This window comes from Rhinolophus hipposideros, assembly GCF_964194185.1.
Source record: "Rhinolophus hipposideros genome assembly, chromosome: 24".
In the NCBI taxonomy this organism is placed as follows: domain Eukaryota; kingdom Metazoa; phylum Chordata; class Mammalia; order Chiroptera; family Rhinolophidae; genus Rhinolophus; species Rhinolophus hipposideros.
This window is the reverse complement of record NC_138070.1, coordinates 16328928-16345647: the sequence shown is the minus strand read 5'-3', so window position 1 is coordinate 16345647 and position 16720 is coordinate 16328928.

The following is a 16720-nucleotide window of genomic DNA, read 5'->3' as shown; positions in this document are numbered from 1 at the left end:
TCAGGATGACTTCAAGGAAGAAGAGGGTGTTATCTAGGACAGGAGGGGCTTTCCTGTCCTCAGACCCTCGGTGAGGCCTCCAGCTAGTGTTCACCATGCAGCCCATTGGTCCAGGCACTAGGAACCCAGTGGTGGCCGAGATCCAGCCCACAATAAACGAGATGATTCCAGCCACTGACAAATGCTGTGATGGAAACGAAACAGGCGGATGAGACAGCGACGCAAGGAAGATCACTTTAACTAAGGCAATCAAGACGGCTGCTTGGAGGCAGTGACATTTGACAGAGATGTAAATAATGAAGAAATCCAAGGATGAAAAACAAGGAGTATCACAGGAATGTCTAGTAGGGGAGTCAGTAACCTCAGGGGAGGGGGTCCAAGGGAGGTGTCCCTGAGACAGCAATCTTCTAGCTAAGAACAAAAAGATGGGTCCAGGTCAGTCAGGGAGAGAAGGGGCAAGGAAGAAGTTCCATTCATTCATTCACTCAATTTTTTAGCAAATCCCTCTTGACCTACTGTGCACCAAGCACGAGGCTGAGTGACAAAATTCAGCAGTGATAACAACAGCGTGTGCCAGCTTTCAAAGACGATGGCAGACACTGAACAAGGAATTACGCTAAAGCCAAGTTCTCAATCTCGCCACCATGGACACTGGGGCCAGATCGTTCTCTAGGGTGGGGTCTGTCCTGTGCATTGTAGGATGTTGAGTCACGTCCCTCGTCTCCACCCACCAGGTGCCAGGACATAGCCAATTCCAAAAACACCTCCAGACATTGCCCCATGTTCACTGGGGGCAAAATCACCCCAACAGTGCAGTGAGAGAGAGAGAATAGCGATATCATATATAATATTTTTCAGAGGCCGTGGGAAAACAGGACAGAGTTTGGGAAGGGACACACCTAATCCAGACGCTAAAAATATTCCTAGCTCACAAGTCTGTGTTCTACATTTCTGCAGATCCAGTAGATACCCAAGTTCCTCATTTTGGCAAAGAAGCATCTGTAGACCTTTATCACCTGAAGGAAGAGGTTACGTGGAGGAGTTTGGGGGGGGGGGATGGGGAAGAGGGACACCGCAGGGGCAAGGGACGTTTAGAAGATGATTCTGTTTCCTCCCACTGGTGTTTAAAACCACTTCCCAGGTGGGCCCCAGCAGGTCTGCCTTACACAGCTCAGCAAAGGGTTAACCCGCGATGTTTATTTATGAACTTGGCCTATTACTGTAGCATAATTTGAATACAGTGCCTATGAAGTTTTTTATTGCCTGCTATAATTTCATTTTTAAAGCTCTCCCTATGCCATACTTTAAAAATGATATCTCAAACAAGAAATAAATTCTGTGTTGCAGCTGTGTTAACTATATTTACCCATGGGACACACCATTTTGTCCTTGACACAAACCCCTGGAGAGTTTGCTGAGAATTGCTTTGGCAGCTTTCTCTCCATCTCTCCCCACACCAGCACCACCACCACCGAGAAGCACTGCTGCTATTCCATGTGACACCCCACAGAGCCCGAACTGTAGCTCAGAGAGGCCTGAGACTCAAGCAGGGGGAAAGCTGAGAATCTTCTGGTCTGAGAGTGGCCTCAGCCACTCAGCAGCTGGCCATGTGGACAGGGCAGTACCCGTGGGCCTTTCTGAGCCTTTGGACTGAAAAATAAGGGAATTGGGCCGGACATTGTCATTACTCCATGCCCACTCCCTCCTTATCCCTCCTTGGCAACAACTGGAAGCCTGCACAATCTCTCCCCCTTCCTTTCCCACACTTCTGGAGTCTGTGGTGTTTAGATGGTCTGCAGAATGATGGCTCAGGAACCTAAATTGGCCAGCTTCTATAATTTTAAGCCTTTTTTCCCCTTGGAGTGAAAAATATATATTGCAGAACCCAAATGACAGTAACAAAAGTTTACATTTACTGAGCACTTACTCTTCACTGTATACTGTGCTAAGAGCCGTCAGCACATTTGATGCAGACAGCAGCCCTTGGAGCATGTACGACTCTCCCCATTTCACAGGTGAGTAAACTGAGGCTCGGGAGTCAGAGGGAATGCCCACTCAGGTTAGCCCAGGGAAGTCAGGAGAGAAGGCAATAAGAGATACCAGTCTCAACCCCCTACACCCTAAGGTGGCCCACATTAGCTTGTCAGATGAGCTCCTATCCCCAGCAAGACCAGAAGCACTGAGACGCCAGAAGGGCAAGTTTTGATGGAGGAGGGAAAGGTGTGGGATGCAGGGCAGCCTGTTGGATGAGGTACTTCAGTACAGAAAGGCATCAATTAATCAGATGGGGAATAGGGCAGACCAGGAGAAGAGAGGGAGACCAGAGATAGCCAATTCCTTACACAACACAGCAACTGACCTTTCTTAGGAATTCAGCATTACAGAGACAAAAACTCCAGTTTTGGTATCAGGCGGCCCAGAGTTTAAGTGCTCGTTCTGTGCTGCAAAACCACTTCTGGCTCTGTGACTCAGGCAAGTCACAGAAGTGAGTCACTTCTGGCTCTGTGACTCACTTCTATGCAAGTCAGTTTTCCCCATCCTTAAAATGGGGACAACACTAAGAGACAGAGACAGAGAGAGAGAGAGAGAGAGAGAGAGAGAGAGAGAGGAAGAAACCTCAGGTACAAAGGCATATTGGCATAGAGTTAAAGAGACTTGTGTTCCAACCTTGAGTTTATCATTTATTTATTAGTGGGCAAGTTACTTAGCTGAGTCTCAACTTCCCTATCTGTGAAATGGGAATATAACTGCCTTCATCTAATGGTTGTTTGGGACTAAAGATAACTAACGCAAAGCCCTTGGCATAGAGAAGGTGTTTAATAAATGGTGATTGAAGGTGGCTTGGAGTTTCTGGTGATTGAGAAGAATATGGTCTTCGAAGTGTTAAGATCCAGCTCCTTCCTTAGTGACTTCCTGTCTCTGAATCTCAATTTCCTCATCAGGAAAATGGGAATAAAAATTTCTCCTTCACAAGAATGTTAGATAGAAGCATAGACATCTTGCATGCTTCTGCCACTGCCAAGAGATTATGAGGTATACGCCAGTGCTGGTCTCAGAAGGAGGAGACAGCCATGTGGACACAGTGAAGCCTGGATGAGCCAAGCCCCAGTTGCTTGAGTGAGTCCAACCGAGATCAGCAGACCCCCTAAGCTGATCCCAGGCTAAATAAACCACCCCTCAGCCATGCCACACATCAATGAGAATAAATGATTATTGTTCTAAGCCACCAAGTGTGGGGCTGGTTTGTTAGGCAGCATCATTGAATCCATAGCTAACTAATACAAGAAATTCAATCCCACGAAGTAATGTCTATAGATTCATAGATATGGCTACTATTTATTGAGTGTGACTATGTACCAGCCACTGCATTCAGCACCTTGCATATTTTACCTTATTGGATCTTCACAATAATCACAGGAGGGAGGCATATCATTACCATCATTTTACAGATAAGGGAGCTGAGACTCAGAGAGGTGTGGTCACTTGCCCAAGGGCACACAGCCAGCAAGAAGTCAAATTTGGACAAGAAACCCAGATCCATCTTACTCCAGAGCCCCCACTTTGAAGTACTGAGCTATGGGGGCCTCCAGGCTATCAGGATTTGAACGCAGCACCCAGCACATAGTGAGACATAAATGGATGTACTCTGTGCCTCAAGAAGGTGCCAGGGGCCGACCAGTTGCACCTGGCCAACCAGGACCCTGAATGCAGGTGGTCTCTTACCCGCTCTGTGCCCCCCACCACGACCACCCCGTCTCCTCCCCCCACCAGCAGTTGTTCAGGCTGAATTCCTCCCCTGCAGCCCTCTGGCACCAACCCTATAAATATTAAACCAGTGGTAATTAGGGAAATCAGTCAGTCACTGCACACAGGCGCCCTGTCACAACTCCCCACTAGGCCCAAGCTGCCTTTGACTAGGGAGCTTTGTTTCTTTCAATTTGGGGACGTCATACAAGGCATGTGTCAGGGACTGGGATGTCAAGCTCATCCCATGTGAGCCTGGGCCCGGCGGCAAAGCCCCACCCCCTCGGGGCCTCTCCAGCTCTGTCACCAAGTCGCAGAGGGGCTCAGGATGGAAGGCGAGTGTAGGGGAAACCTCAGGGCTCGTGTCAAAGCCCGACCCGCCAGGGGACCCACATTGCTTTTATGGATCATGTAGCATCAGTCTCTGGTGTCACGGCTTTGCAGGGCTGATGACACATAATGCACGGTGACAGTGTGTCACATCAGAAAACACAGCCCCACATGCATGCACTCTGGTGGGACTGCAAGCCCCAGGGGTGCTGAGGAAACCAAAGACAGGGAATCTCCAGCAAAGCGGGCTGCAAAGATGAGACAACACCCAGCCCACCCATCCCCCTCTCTTGAGAAATAAACAGCCCAACTTCCCGTCACGCCTGGTAGAGTTAGGAGGAGGGGGCGGATGAGCTGTGGCCAAGGGTCTCCCAACCCACCCACAAAGAAGCATGGCTTCTGAGGGTCGTGCGGCTCTCCAGGCGCCACACTAAGGGCCTCACATCTCACATAATTGATCTTCCCCAATCCTACCAACATCTTTGCTTGGAAGATGTTAATGTTAGCCCTTTATACAGATAGGTAGACTGAGGCAACTACAGGTAGGGAGGTATAGCAGCTACAGGCATAGGCTCCGGAATCACAGGGATCTGGGTCCAAATCCCAGTTCTGACAATCCCTGTGTATATGACCTCGGGAAATTTACTTGACCTCTCTGAGCGTCAGCTTCTTCATCTATAAAATGGGCCTTCAAATAACACCTGCTCCTTCAAGGGTTTAATGTGAGCACAGCTATAGACACAGTACCTGGTACATAGCAAGCACAAGTCCTTGTTGTTATTATTATTACTGAAGATCACACAGCTCAGAAGAGTTGGAGGTGAAATTCCAACTCGGGTCAGTTTCATGGGAAAGCCCATGACCTTTCCCTGGCCCCTCCACTTCGTCCCAGTACCCCATCTGCCCCCCAACCAGTCCGCAATAGAGTTTCCCTTTCCCAATATTGGCAAGTGCTCGCCCAGCGCATCGACACCATGGGACAATCACAGCCTCCTTATTTGTGGGCCGGGCTTCTACGGGCAAGGTGTCCACACAGGCATCGGACAGGAGAGATGGAAGAACTCCCACTTTGCAGCTGGAGACATTGAGGCCCAAGAAAAGTGAAAGCATTGTGCCACAGCCCCCAGCAAAATAACAGGTGGACCCAAGACTGGAATCCCAGTCTCCTGACCCCCAACCTCCCATTTTTGGTAAAAATCCCTTTAGCCTGGCTAGACCCTTAGAGGTCACACAGCAATTGCATTTATTATACTCCGTCTCGTCAAATCCACTAAACTCCATTTTCTGCATGGGGAAACTGAGGCTCGGGATGGACGCATGCCTTGCCCAGGATCTCAGAGTCAGTCAGAAGCAGAACAGGGGCTGGAATCTGGAACTCCTCTCCCCCCAGCAGCCCTTCCCTCTACTCCCCACCCCCTCAAAGGAAGAACAGAGCCCCTGTCTAAAGGGCACCTGGGTGGCCCCCATTATAACTGCCCCACCAAAAATGGCAATACCCCCAAAAAGCAAAAGCCTGCTACACCAAGCCTGTGGCCCGGAAGTTTGGAACCACCACGGCTGCACAGACCCATCTGGTCCGCATACTGGCGGAGGAAGGAAAGCAAACCTCAAACCTGACGAAGCCCACACCAGTGGCAGGTATTAATTGGTGCAATTAGGCAGTCCTTTCCCAAGGCCATCGAAGCTGCAACATCAATAATTAGACTCAGATTGGAATTCCTTTGGCTCTGCGTGTAAACAGGACACTCTTTCTGCAGTTGCGGTAAATGATTTGTTCAAGGGGGAAACATTTACTGTAATTTGAAAGGAGCAATAGACTGTATTATTAGTGGATGTGCCAACTGGTGAAAGACTCTACATTATTCTGTCTTCTGCCCAAGCCCGAAGAAAGAAACCTTTGGAAGGAGGGTCCCCAGACATTTGGGGGGCTTGGTTTGGGAGTCAGGAAAACCCAGACCTGGGTTGCAGTCCTAACTCCCCCACTTATGTGCTGTGTGACTTTGGGCAGGTAACACAACATCTCTGAGCCTCCCTGTCCTCCTCTGTAAAGTAGGGATGGTACAGGGACGTAACTCTCACAGTTGCTCTCACAGTGAGGATTAGATGAGCTAAATACACAGAAAGTGCTCAATAAAATAAGCTGTTATCATTGCTGTTATTATTAATAATAATTATCATTGTCATCTCTGAAGCATACCTGAGGGCACAGAGAAGCCCATAGTCCATTGTGCATCCACAAAGGGAACAACCCAAAGCAAACAAACAAAAGCTATAATTCACCCAAGAGATCATGCCTTTGACATTTATTGAGCACCAACTGTATACAGGGTTGAATCAGACAAGGACCCTTCTCTCGGGGTGTTCAGAGAATTTAGTGAAGACAGGCACGAAAAGAGGTAGTGGCCAGAAACTCACTTCAGATAGCACTTTACAGTTTACAAAGCATGCTTACCTCCATTAGCCCCAAAACTCTCACAACACTTGAAAATAGATGTCGTTATGCTCATCTGACTGATGAGAATCTGAAGTTTTAAGTCACTTGCCCAGAATCACACGGAAGAGGCAGAACTAGGATTTGAACTCAGGTCTGTCTGCCCCGAAGCCCATTTCAACCTCTTGGCAAATTCCCTCCATGGCGGAAGGTGGTGAAGACGAGTTGGGAAGAATTTTCCACCTGGAAAGGAGCTGGCTCTGGGGACCCCAGAATCCGGTGCAAGGTTGGCTGACCCTCCCAGTGCCAAGATATCTTTGCTGTCCCTCCGTCTCCTTCTTGCCATTTCCCCAGGACTGTCGTCACACCTCACGGGCACCTGCTCTGCAATGCTGTTGCTTGGGGCCTCACCCCTTTGGGGCACCCACATCAGTTCCTGCATGCAGCCCTCTGAGATGAGAACTGAGTCGGAGGTCAGACAGACCTGGGTGTCCGCCCTTCACGCATCTCAGACTAGCTGGGCAGTCTGGCCCAAATTATCAAAGCCTCAGTTGCCATGTCTGCTAAATGGGGATAACGATCGGGCTATGGTGGGCATAACTGTCAGCTTCGTGAGGACAAGGAGCATACTTCTCTTATGCATTGCTGCATTCCTGTAGCAGACATTCGAGTATAGAAGGAAGGAAAGATGGAAGAGGGAGGGCGGGGAGGAGAGAGGAGGAAAAGTGGGACGGAGGGTAAGGGAGAAGAAATCTTTTCCATCCTTCCATCCCAACTCTACACTCAGCATCTTTGTGAAGCTCAGCAAGGCCTTTCCTAAAGTAGGGTGAACTATTATATAGGATCTATAAACTGAGGCAGGCACCTCCTTATCAATAGCTCCAATTCTGCAGTGAGACCTTTGTTTCCAATCCCAGCAGACAAGTCACGCCTGCTCTCTGAGCCTCATTTTCCTCACCTGTGAGCGGGGATGGGGAAGCACAGTACCCGTCTCATTGTGGTGGTTGTGTAATGAACTTAGGGGATCTCTAAAAGCGCTTAGTGTCTGACAAATAAGCAAGGGATAGCGTTTACTTACCATCATCACCACTCACTTTCTGAAACTCAGTACAATTTGAAAATCATGGCTTTGGAAACTCAGCTTTTCCCTTTCTGCCTGGAGGATCCTGTCGCTTTCCTGGGCCTCAGTTTTCTCATCTGTAAAATGGGTGTGTGATGATCGTTTCAACCTCACAGGGTTGTTGTGGGGTTTGAGTAAGTTCATTTAGATACTCAGCACAGTGGGATTGCCTAGTCTTTCTGTGCTGCTCCCACTGGCCACAAAAGTTCCTGTTGGCCCTACTATGTGCCCCAGGCCCTCTGCTAAGTGGTAAAAAGAGCATTGACTGATGCCCATCCATGTATGACCATAGGGATTCTCACAAATGGTGGGTGCACACATACATTCCCAAATGCCCTTTTCCTCTCTCACTGTTTCCCAGAGAACAGCCAGCCCCGGTGTCCTGCACCATTTCATTAACCTGCCCCCAGAGACCTTATGATCTGGGGAAGTAACACCCTCACATTCCCCAAGCAGCTTTGAACCCCTCAAAATTAGCCATTAGGGACTCAGCCCAGCCCAGGGCAGTGGCACCTCCTCCCTCATCGCCCCAGGATCCTCCCCCCATCAGAGCTCCAGGGCTCCGAATTGGATGAGCATTTTCACCCTCCCCCCAGGCCTGGCGCTATCCTCTTTCCCTCACCATCAGCTCTTAACTCTTAATTGGTCTCCCAGCCTCCACTCCTGCCCGCCAATCTATGATTCAGCTTTTGATTACAGCCAAAGAAATTCTATTCAAACAGAAACCTCTTTGTTTCAGGCCCCTGCTTGGAATCCCTAGAGAGTTTTCCATTTTTCTTGGAATAAACTTCTCATCACCTTTAGAATAAAATCCAGGCATCGAGCGCTATCTTCCTGGCCATGCGTGGCTGGTCTCTGCTGCTGCCGAGTCCTGTCTCTTCTCCTCCTTCCTCCTTCCTTCTATTCCAATTTCAGCCCCCAATACCTTCCCCACTCCCCCACCCCCAGTCTCCCTACTTACCCTGCTTCTGCCAGCCCCAGTGCCTTTGCACAAGTGCTCGCCTCTGCCTGGAATGCTCTTCCCTCCTACTCTTTATGCTGCAGCTTCTGCCATGTTGGAACCAGCTGGATCTCCTAGAGTCTGCTTACCCTCCAGAATCATCCCCAACCACACCTCTAGCCAATCTCCCCCAATGTCCTCCAACTTCCAACCCTGACCTTCAAAAGGGAAGCTCATCCATCCATAACACCACCTGTGTTTGCACCTCTGCTGTCTGGGGACTGCCAAAAAGAAAAAAGAGGTGTTGGCTCAAAGGAGGAAGAAGAATGCCAACATTTATCAGGTGCCTACTGTGTGCCGAGAGCTTCATATAAAAGATCCCATCAGATCCCCATTCTACAGATCCCCAACCTTGAACCAAAGGCTGTATAATGCCAAAGCCTGTTCTGTCTTTGCTGCTCCTGACTGCCATGAACACTCGTGGAAGTCCTACTATGCGCCAAGCCCTCTGCTAAGTGCTGGGGATACAGCAATGAGTAAAACTGGACAGGTCCTGCCTTCATAGGACTGACAGTTTGTCACCTCTTCCCTGATATCACTCTCCCCTAAGGAACTCAAGGGGGAGAAAAGAGGAAGCTTTCCCTCAGATCTCGAAATCCAGAATGTAGGGGTCCCTGTGAGGAAAGCTGGTCAAATGTGTCAACTTCTTACTTCAAGAAAATAGGTAGGAGGTAATGAGCTTTCTGTGCCAGTGGAGGCGGGGATTCCAACATTAGGAGAGGGAGCGCTGGGCGGGGTGGGGGGCTAAAAGTCGTTTCTAGTCCGAGGGTCTGTGCTGTGGAGTGAGGATGCTATGAAGAGTCTGACAGCCCTCCTGCCCCCAGCTGGGCTCTGGGGAGAGAGAAGGGCATGGCGTCTGTGCTGTGCACTCCCCAGCTCTCTCCTTGGTTCCCGCCACTGTCCAAACACATGAGCTCTGTTTACATACAGATCGGCAGGGTGGGGTGGGATTTGAACCTGGGTCCCTTGGGGTCCAGAATACAGCAGGCTATTCTCAGGCCCAGGCTGCCTCCCATGGAGAAGGCACAGAAACCCAGGGCCTCCTGTGTGCTGGGAGAGCCAGCCTTGGGCCAGGAGGAGGCAGGGGAGGAAGGAGATGAGCAAGGAGGGGTGTCGAGCAGCAGCCGCGAGGATATTTTAGTGCCCCATGAAAGCCTGAATAAATAGTGTCTAACCTTTCCCACTCCCACTTCCTTATCTCAATATTCCGTTTAATAGCACCTTTCAGGCCTCACTAAAAGAATACGAGGGTTGTAATCTCAGCTCTAAGTCACTGTTACAACTGGCCTGGCTGTCTTGGCTGCTACAACACCTGTGCGGGAGGACCCTGGCTCCTCTATTCCTTATGGGCAGGTGCAGCTCTTGTTCTTCCAGAGATGCCTGGTGCCCCTCACCCGAGACCAGCTGGGGCATGGGGATGGTGCCAGGCAGTGGGACTCTGCCAACAGTCTGCTAGGCTTGCTACGGAGCAAAATCTGCGTGAGTGTCCGAGGGCTGCCATAGGTAAGCACCGCACACTGGGTGGCCTAACGCACTGAAAGTTATCTGCCACCATTTGGGAGGAAAAAAGTCCAAAATCAAGGAGTCAGGATGTCGGCACGGTTGGTTCCTTCTGCAGCCCACAAGGGAGGGATCTGTTCCAGGTCTCTCTTCTGGGCTTGTGGGTGGCTGGCTTCTCCCTGCGTCTCTGTCTCACCCTCCCTCTGTGCCTGCAACAATCTGATGCTAAGAGAGGTGACATCTGCAAACTGCTGACAGCGTACCCTTCACCTTACTGTCCCTCTGCACCTCTTCTCCCTTTGATACTCTAACAACATAGTGAGGCGGCCACTGTCCTTTCCCATCTTGACGAGTAAGGACAAAGACACAGTGAGGTAAGGAGACCTGCCCAAGGTCACACAGCCCGTAAGCGGCAGAGCCAGGCTGCAAACCCAGGCCTGTGCGTCCGTCCTTCCCCACCACACCACTTGTGTAATCAGGACATTGAGGCGTGACTGCCCCCTCCATCCCTTCCTAGATGGCTGTCCTTGTCCCTCCATTTAAAGCTCAGTTTCCTCATCTGTAACATGGAGGTAAATAAAGCCTGGCCCACAGGAAGATCATGGGAACCAAAAGAGTTTTTGTGCCAGTGACCTTGCCTTAAAATGTACCAAATGCCACTCGTGGGTAAAATGAGTTGTATGTCACACAGACTCAGAGGTAACAGAGACAGACAAACACACCGACTGTGTGCATAAGAGTGCCAGTGTGAAGAGCTACACGTCCTGCGTGGCTCAGGCAGGAGTGTCTGTGAGCAGCAGTGGATAGGAAAGGGCATGTGTGTGTTCAGTACGCATGCATTCCTGGATCCAGGGGCCCTGCATTTGGAGACCGGCCCATTTGTGTGTGTTTGCAGGACAGACGTGTTTACCAGCCCAGCTGTGTCTGGGTGAACACATGGGAGCACGTGTCCATATTTGTGTCTCTGCATGTCTGTGTTCCTGGATACAGGGGCACCTGCTTTGTGCCTGTGTGTGTAAAGGTGACTCTCCACCTGGAGTTTGCATGCATTTGCTCGTGCATGCATGGTGTCTGCCTGCCTTGTAAACCCAGATGCACACATGTGTGTCCCCTGATACGTGGATATGGGTACTTCCCTGCAGTTGTATGTCTCAGGGCACATTTGTGTGCCTGTGCACACATCTGCCTGCCTGAATGTGTAAGCCTGGCCACGCACTTCTGCACCTGTGACCCAGTCAACCCAGGGTCTGAGATATGAGTATTGCGGCATTCTGTGCCTCAGCTGGCCCCGCTTGGAGCGTATGTGGCCACTGTGTGCAGAGTCCAGCGCTGGGGTAAATGAGGCCTTTTCCGCCCCCGGCTGCACCCAGGGCCTGCAGGCGGCTGCACTAATAAGGCTGCTTTCCCCGAGGCAATGGCTGCCAGGAGCAGGTCAGTGAGTCAGAGCCCCCTTACCAGAGCTGCTTCATCAGCAGGACCATGGCCCACCGTGACCTTGTGCCCTGCAGCAGTCCAGGGTCAGCACAGCCCCAGAGTGACCCCTGGGGAAGCCTGTCCCTCTCCAGGCTCCATCACCCCTCGTCCATTGGGAGACTGGCCCACAGTCCTGACGAGCTCTGAGAAGGACCAGAACCCACCTGCCTACATCAGACCCCTCCGATCCAGTCTCTACCTGCCTTAAACATGGCCTATCAAGGCCTCAGGCTTCCTCTCTGTAAAATGGGAGTCAACCTGAAGGCCAAAGCTTGGGCTTTTCTAAATAGGCCACCTCCCTCGAAGCTCCTGATAAGATAGCTGGGGTGAGGGGGAAGTAAGGAGGGAAAGGTCCCGCTCTCTCAGTAAGATCCTAACAGTGAAGGAAAAAGCTCCATAAATGCTCATTACAGCCTAGAGGCAGGTTAATGATAAGAATAATAAATAACAATATAATGACAGCTACTGTTTACAGCTCTTCCTAAGGCTAGCACAGTGCTGATTCCTATTAGTATAGGTGTTATTATTATGATTCTCTCTCTGCTACCCTGCTCAGGATCCATGGCTGCCCCACACCCATCTCCCCACTCCCAGGAGCTGCCTGCCAGGAACGGAGGCTCCCGACCTCTCACCGGGGCTTAATTAGTTCTCTCAGAAGGCAGAACTGGCTCAGGGCCTGCAGGGAGCTTAGGGCAGAGGAAACTGCAAGGAGGGGAGGAGATGACTACAAACAGACAAAGCTGAGCTGAGCTGGGAGGGTCTCCCCTGACTTGGGAACACCCCTCTCCACCTCTCTGCAGCAAAGCCCAGGCCAGAGCAACCCTAGTATACATGCGAGCACACCCGTCGCTTTTCAAGCTCCTCATCCATCCTTTAACCTTGAGCAAAAGCTCCACGAAGCTTTACCAGGGCCAGGCGGTGCTGAGAGTAATTCCTCAGTCAGACACCCTTGGGTTTCACTCCTGGCTCTGTCCCTTTCCAGCTGTGTGATCCTGAGCTACTAACTTTCCCTCTCTGAGAGTCTATTTATGCTGCTATAACAACCCCCAAATCTTCATAAGTGTATTTCAGGCTTGCACTGTATGTCTCTCAGTTTGGCTCAGAAAGGGGAGGCTCTCGTTCTAGCTACTCAGCTTGCTGGGGCACAGCCCCCATCTCAAATGTTACCAGTGGCTGTGCTGGAGGGAGAGAGAAATCCTGAGAGCCAAAATCCAACCGACCGGTCATTAAAGGGCCCAGTCTAGAAAGGACCATGCACCAGACCTAGTCCCATGGTCCCACCACCCACAAGGGAGCCAGAAAAACAAAAACATCTGGTGAATAACATGAATGACTCCTACAATAACATTTGAACCTAGAACTTCACATGCAGAAAGGCCCTTGAGATCATCTAGTTTTTCATATTGGGAGCTTAGGACCCAGCGAGAGGAAGAGACTTATCCAAGGTCACATAGCAAAGTGACTTCAGAACTGGAACTCCAACTACGGTCCCCTGGCTTTCTAGCCAGGTTGTTCTTTACCCCACAGCATCCCCTCATGTCCAGTGGCTCCAATTTACCAACACGGTTTTGGCCAATGAGAAATCTTCTGGGAGAATCCTGGAGATGTTCTCATTCTTTAAAAAGAGCCTGAGCTAACCAGTTAGCTCAGTTGGTTAGAGCACGGTGCTCTTAACACCAAGGTCACTGGTTTGAACCCCGCATGGGCCACTGTGAGCTGCGCCCTCCACAACTAGATTGGAACAACTACTTGACTTGGAACTGACGGGTCCTGGAAAAACACACTTAAATAAATAGTTAAAAAAAAGAATCTGAGAAGTGGAAGTGTTTCCACCAGCTTTGGATGCTATTGTGTGAGAATGAGCTGCAGCAGCCATTTTGTGGCCATGACAAAATCGTGTTGAGGACAGAAGCCCACACTCTGAAGAAAGCAAAGTAAATACAGAACTTGGATCTATGATGACATCATGGAGCCCCTGAATCCACCAACCCTGGTGCTGTCCAACCTCTGGACTTCTTGTCATATAAGATAATAAATAGTTTCTCCTCCTCCACTAGAATACAAGCCCCATGAGGGCACAGAACATATCATTTGCGCCCCATTTTAATCATCTGTGATTAGCACAGTGTGTACTTGCTCATTCATTCATTCATTCATTCATTCATTCATTCATTCTTTTATTCCAAAATATTCACCAAGCAAGTTTCAGGAGGCCAGAAATCTTTGTTTTGTTCATTATTGAATCCCCAAAGCCTGGAATGGTGTCTGCCACTGGATAAGCTCTCAAATATTCATTGAGTGAATTGCAAAACGAATTGAACTCCCTATATGTGTAAAGAGTCAGGCTGAGGCTTACCTGTGCGTTCGCAAGAAATAAAGCCCAGGGAAGCTACAAGTCTGAGAGTGGTAAAAATATTGCAACAGTGATGCTTTTCCACAGTCTAGCCCGGTGAAGGCAAACTGAAAGCAACAGCCAACGTTAAGCAAGGTCACCATTAACCCCTCTTCCTGGGCTGTAAGTCCCCTGAGGGCAGGGACAGCTTTTGGAGAGGTAAATGTCCCAGCGGAAGAGCCCTGGGCCGTGTGGGAGGCTAAGCTTCCCCTGCTCCTCATACCAGATGGCTGTCCCAGGCCCTGCCTCTATTATGGCAGCTGGCAGTTGGTCTTGGGGAAAAACAGAAGCGATGCTTGAGAGATGGATGTCAATGGCAAATGGGCTGTGATGATCATGTGTCTCCATTTTCCCCTTAATATACATGATGAATAAACTTAATTACATGGAAAATTGCTGCTATTGAAGGATGTGGCGAATACAGCTTTCTCATGTTGTTTCGTGCTTCCTGACTCTTCGGACAGGGCAGGGAAGGAAACAGTCACCCTCACGGACTCCAGGATCAACCTTGAAAAGGAGGAAGTCATGCTCAAGGAGAGGCAGAACTAAAGATGAAGCGATAGGTCAGCTCTGAGAGGACCTGGAGTGTTTCATCCAACCAACCATTTTACAGATGGGGATAACTGAGACCCGGAGGGAGGAGTGGGATGACTTGAATCAGTGCCAGGGAATAAAGCATGGTCTCTTCCTTCCCCAAGTCCTAGATGTTGCTCTGATTGAAAAGGACACATACGTCAAATCCCTCTTAGTTTCAACTTCTTCAAATCACACATTTGGGAAACCGACCCATGCCAAGGACTTACTCCATCACTGGTAAAATTCTGAGCGCGTGCCAGACCAGAACCAGTGTTCAACAAGAGTTAGCTGGCATTTGGACTATTTTTGTTGAAATTGTCATTACAAATTTTAAGCAACTTATTAAAAAGCAGTTCCCCCAGATGGAAGGGAGGGGGAAAGTCAGGACCCGGGAGGTAGGAAATCTAGGGACTGAAGAAGCCTTTCTTACTAACTAGCTCTGTGTAATTTAGCAAAGCCACACCCACCTAAGAGCCTCAGTTCCCTGACGTGTAAAATGAAGGTAATGATCTTTCCTGTTAACCATCAGCGGCCTGTTGGAGGCTCCGGTAAGCTAATGAATGTCTGAACTTATAAGTGGTTGTATAATAGTTGTACAGGAGAATTCCTCACCGAATCACTGCACAGCCGATTGTTGACAGAGCATAAGTCCAAGCAAATGTCCTTATGGTCTTCCAGTAGCTGCTGAGATGAAGACAAGCTTGCCTGGAGCCAAGTAGCTGGATGGGGTGGCAGAGAGGGAATACTAACGCTGATATATGTGTACAACCTTCATCATTACTTAGTAGACACCTATGCTAGGGCCATTATCTGCCAAGGAAAGAGTACAAAGATGAGTAAGGCACAGATTCTGCCCTTAAGGAACAGACAGTCTAGGAAAAGAGACAAACACAGCATCAGTCAATTAGTGTGATGACTGAACAACAGCCAAAAGTAGCTGCAAAGTATAAGACACAATCAAGGAGGACTGCCTGGAGGAGGGTGGGTTTAAGTAAATCATTCATTCATTCACTTATTCATTTGTGCATGCATACAGTATGTCTAATGAGCTGGAAATACAGAGGTGAATAAAAAAAGCAGTGGTTCCTGCTTTCATTGACCCTACAATCTACAACATGAGACTTGTCCAGGCCAGCAAGGGGCAGTGGGAAGAGCACTTGGAAAGAGAGAATAGCATGGGCAAAGGCAGGGAGGTGTGAAGCAATTTGGTATTACTACAGTAGATGAGGTCGGACAATTAAGTTGGCGAACTCATTCTAGAATAAGTGCTACATACCTCATTGCTGAGTATCACTGCAGTCACCTTTGAAGTACTCCCCTTGGGAAGCTATGCACCAACGCCAGCGCCTCGTCCACTCTTCAAAGCAATTTTGGAACTCTTTCTGGAATGGCCATTAGAGCTGTGGTTGTATTACCCTTGATGTCCTGAATGTCATCAAAATGTCTTCCTTTCAATATTTCCTTTATCTTCGGGTAAAGAAAGAAGTCACTGGGGGCCAGACCAGGTGAGTAGGGAGGGTGTTCCAATACAGTTATTTGTTTACTGGCTAAAAACTCCTTCACAGACAGTGCCGTGTGAGCTGGTGCATTGTCGTGATGCAAGAGCCATGAATTGTTGGCGAAAAGTTCAGGTCGTCTAACTTTTTCACACAGCCTTTCCAGCACTTCCAAATAGTAAACTTGGTGAACTGTTTGTCTAGTTGGTACAAATTCATAATGAATAATCCCTCTGATATCAAAAAAGGTTAGCAACAGCGTTGCAACAAGTTCGTGGATTTCATTGTCAGACCTTGTAAACCACTAAACCGGAGATGAGGCTGGATAGGAAAACTTTCTTATGCAGCTTGCAAAGAAGCAGAAAAATCTCATTCCTCACCTTGCACCACCTACTCATCTTCTCTCAAAAGTTCACTGGGCAATGGATGAATGGGTAAACAAATGTGGTCCATCCATAATACCATGACACACACTACAACATCCTTAGGATGAAACCTGAGGACGTTAAGTGAAGTAAGCCGGATATAAAAGGACAAATAGTGCATGCTTTTGCTTATATAGTTACCTAGAGTAGGCATATTCGTTGAGACAGAAAGTAAAATAGAGGCTACCAGGGCCTGGGGAGGAGGAAGGAATGGGGAGTTAGTGTTAAATGAG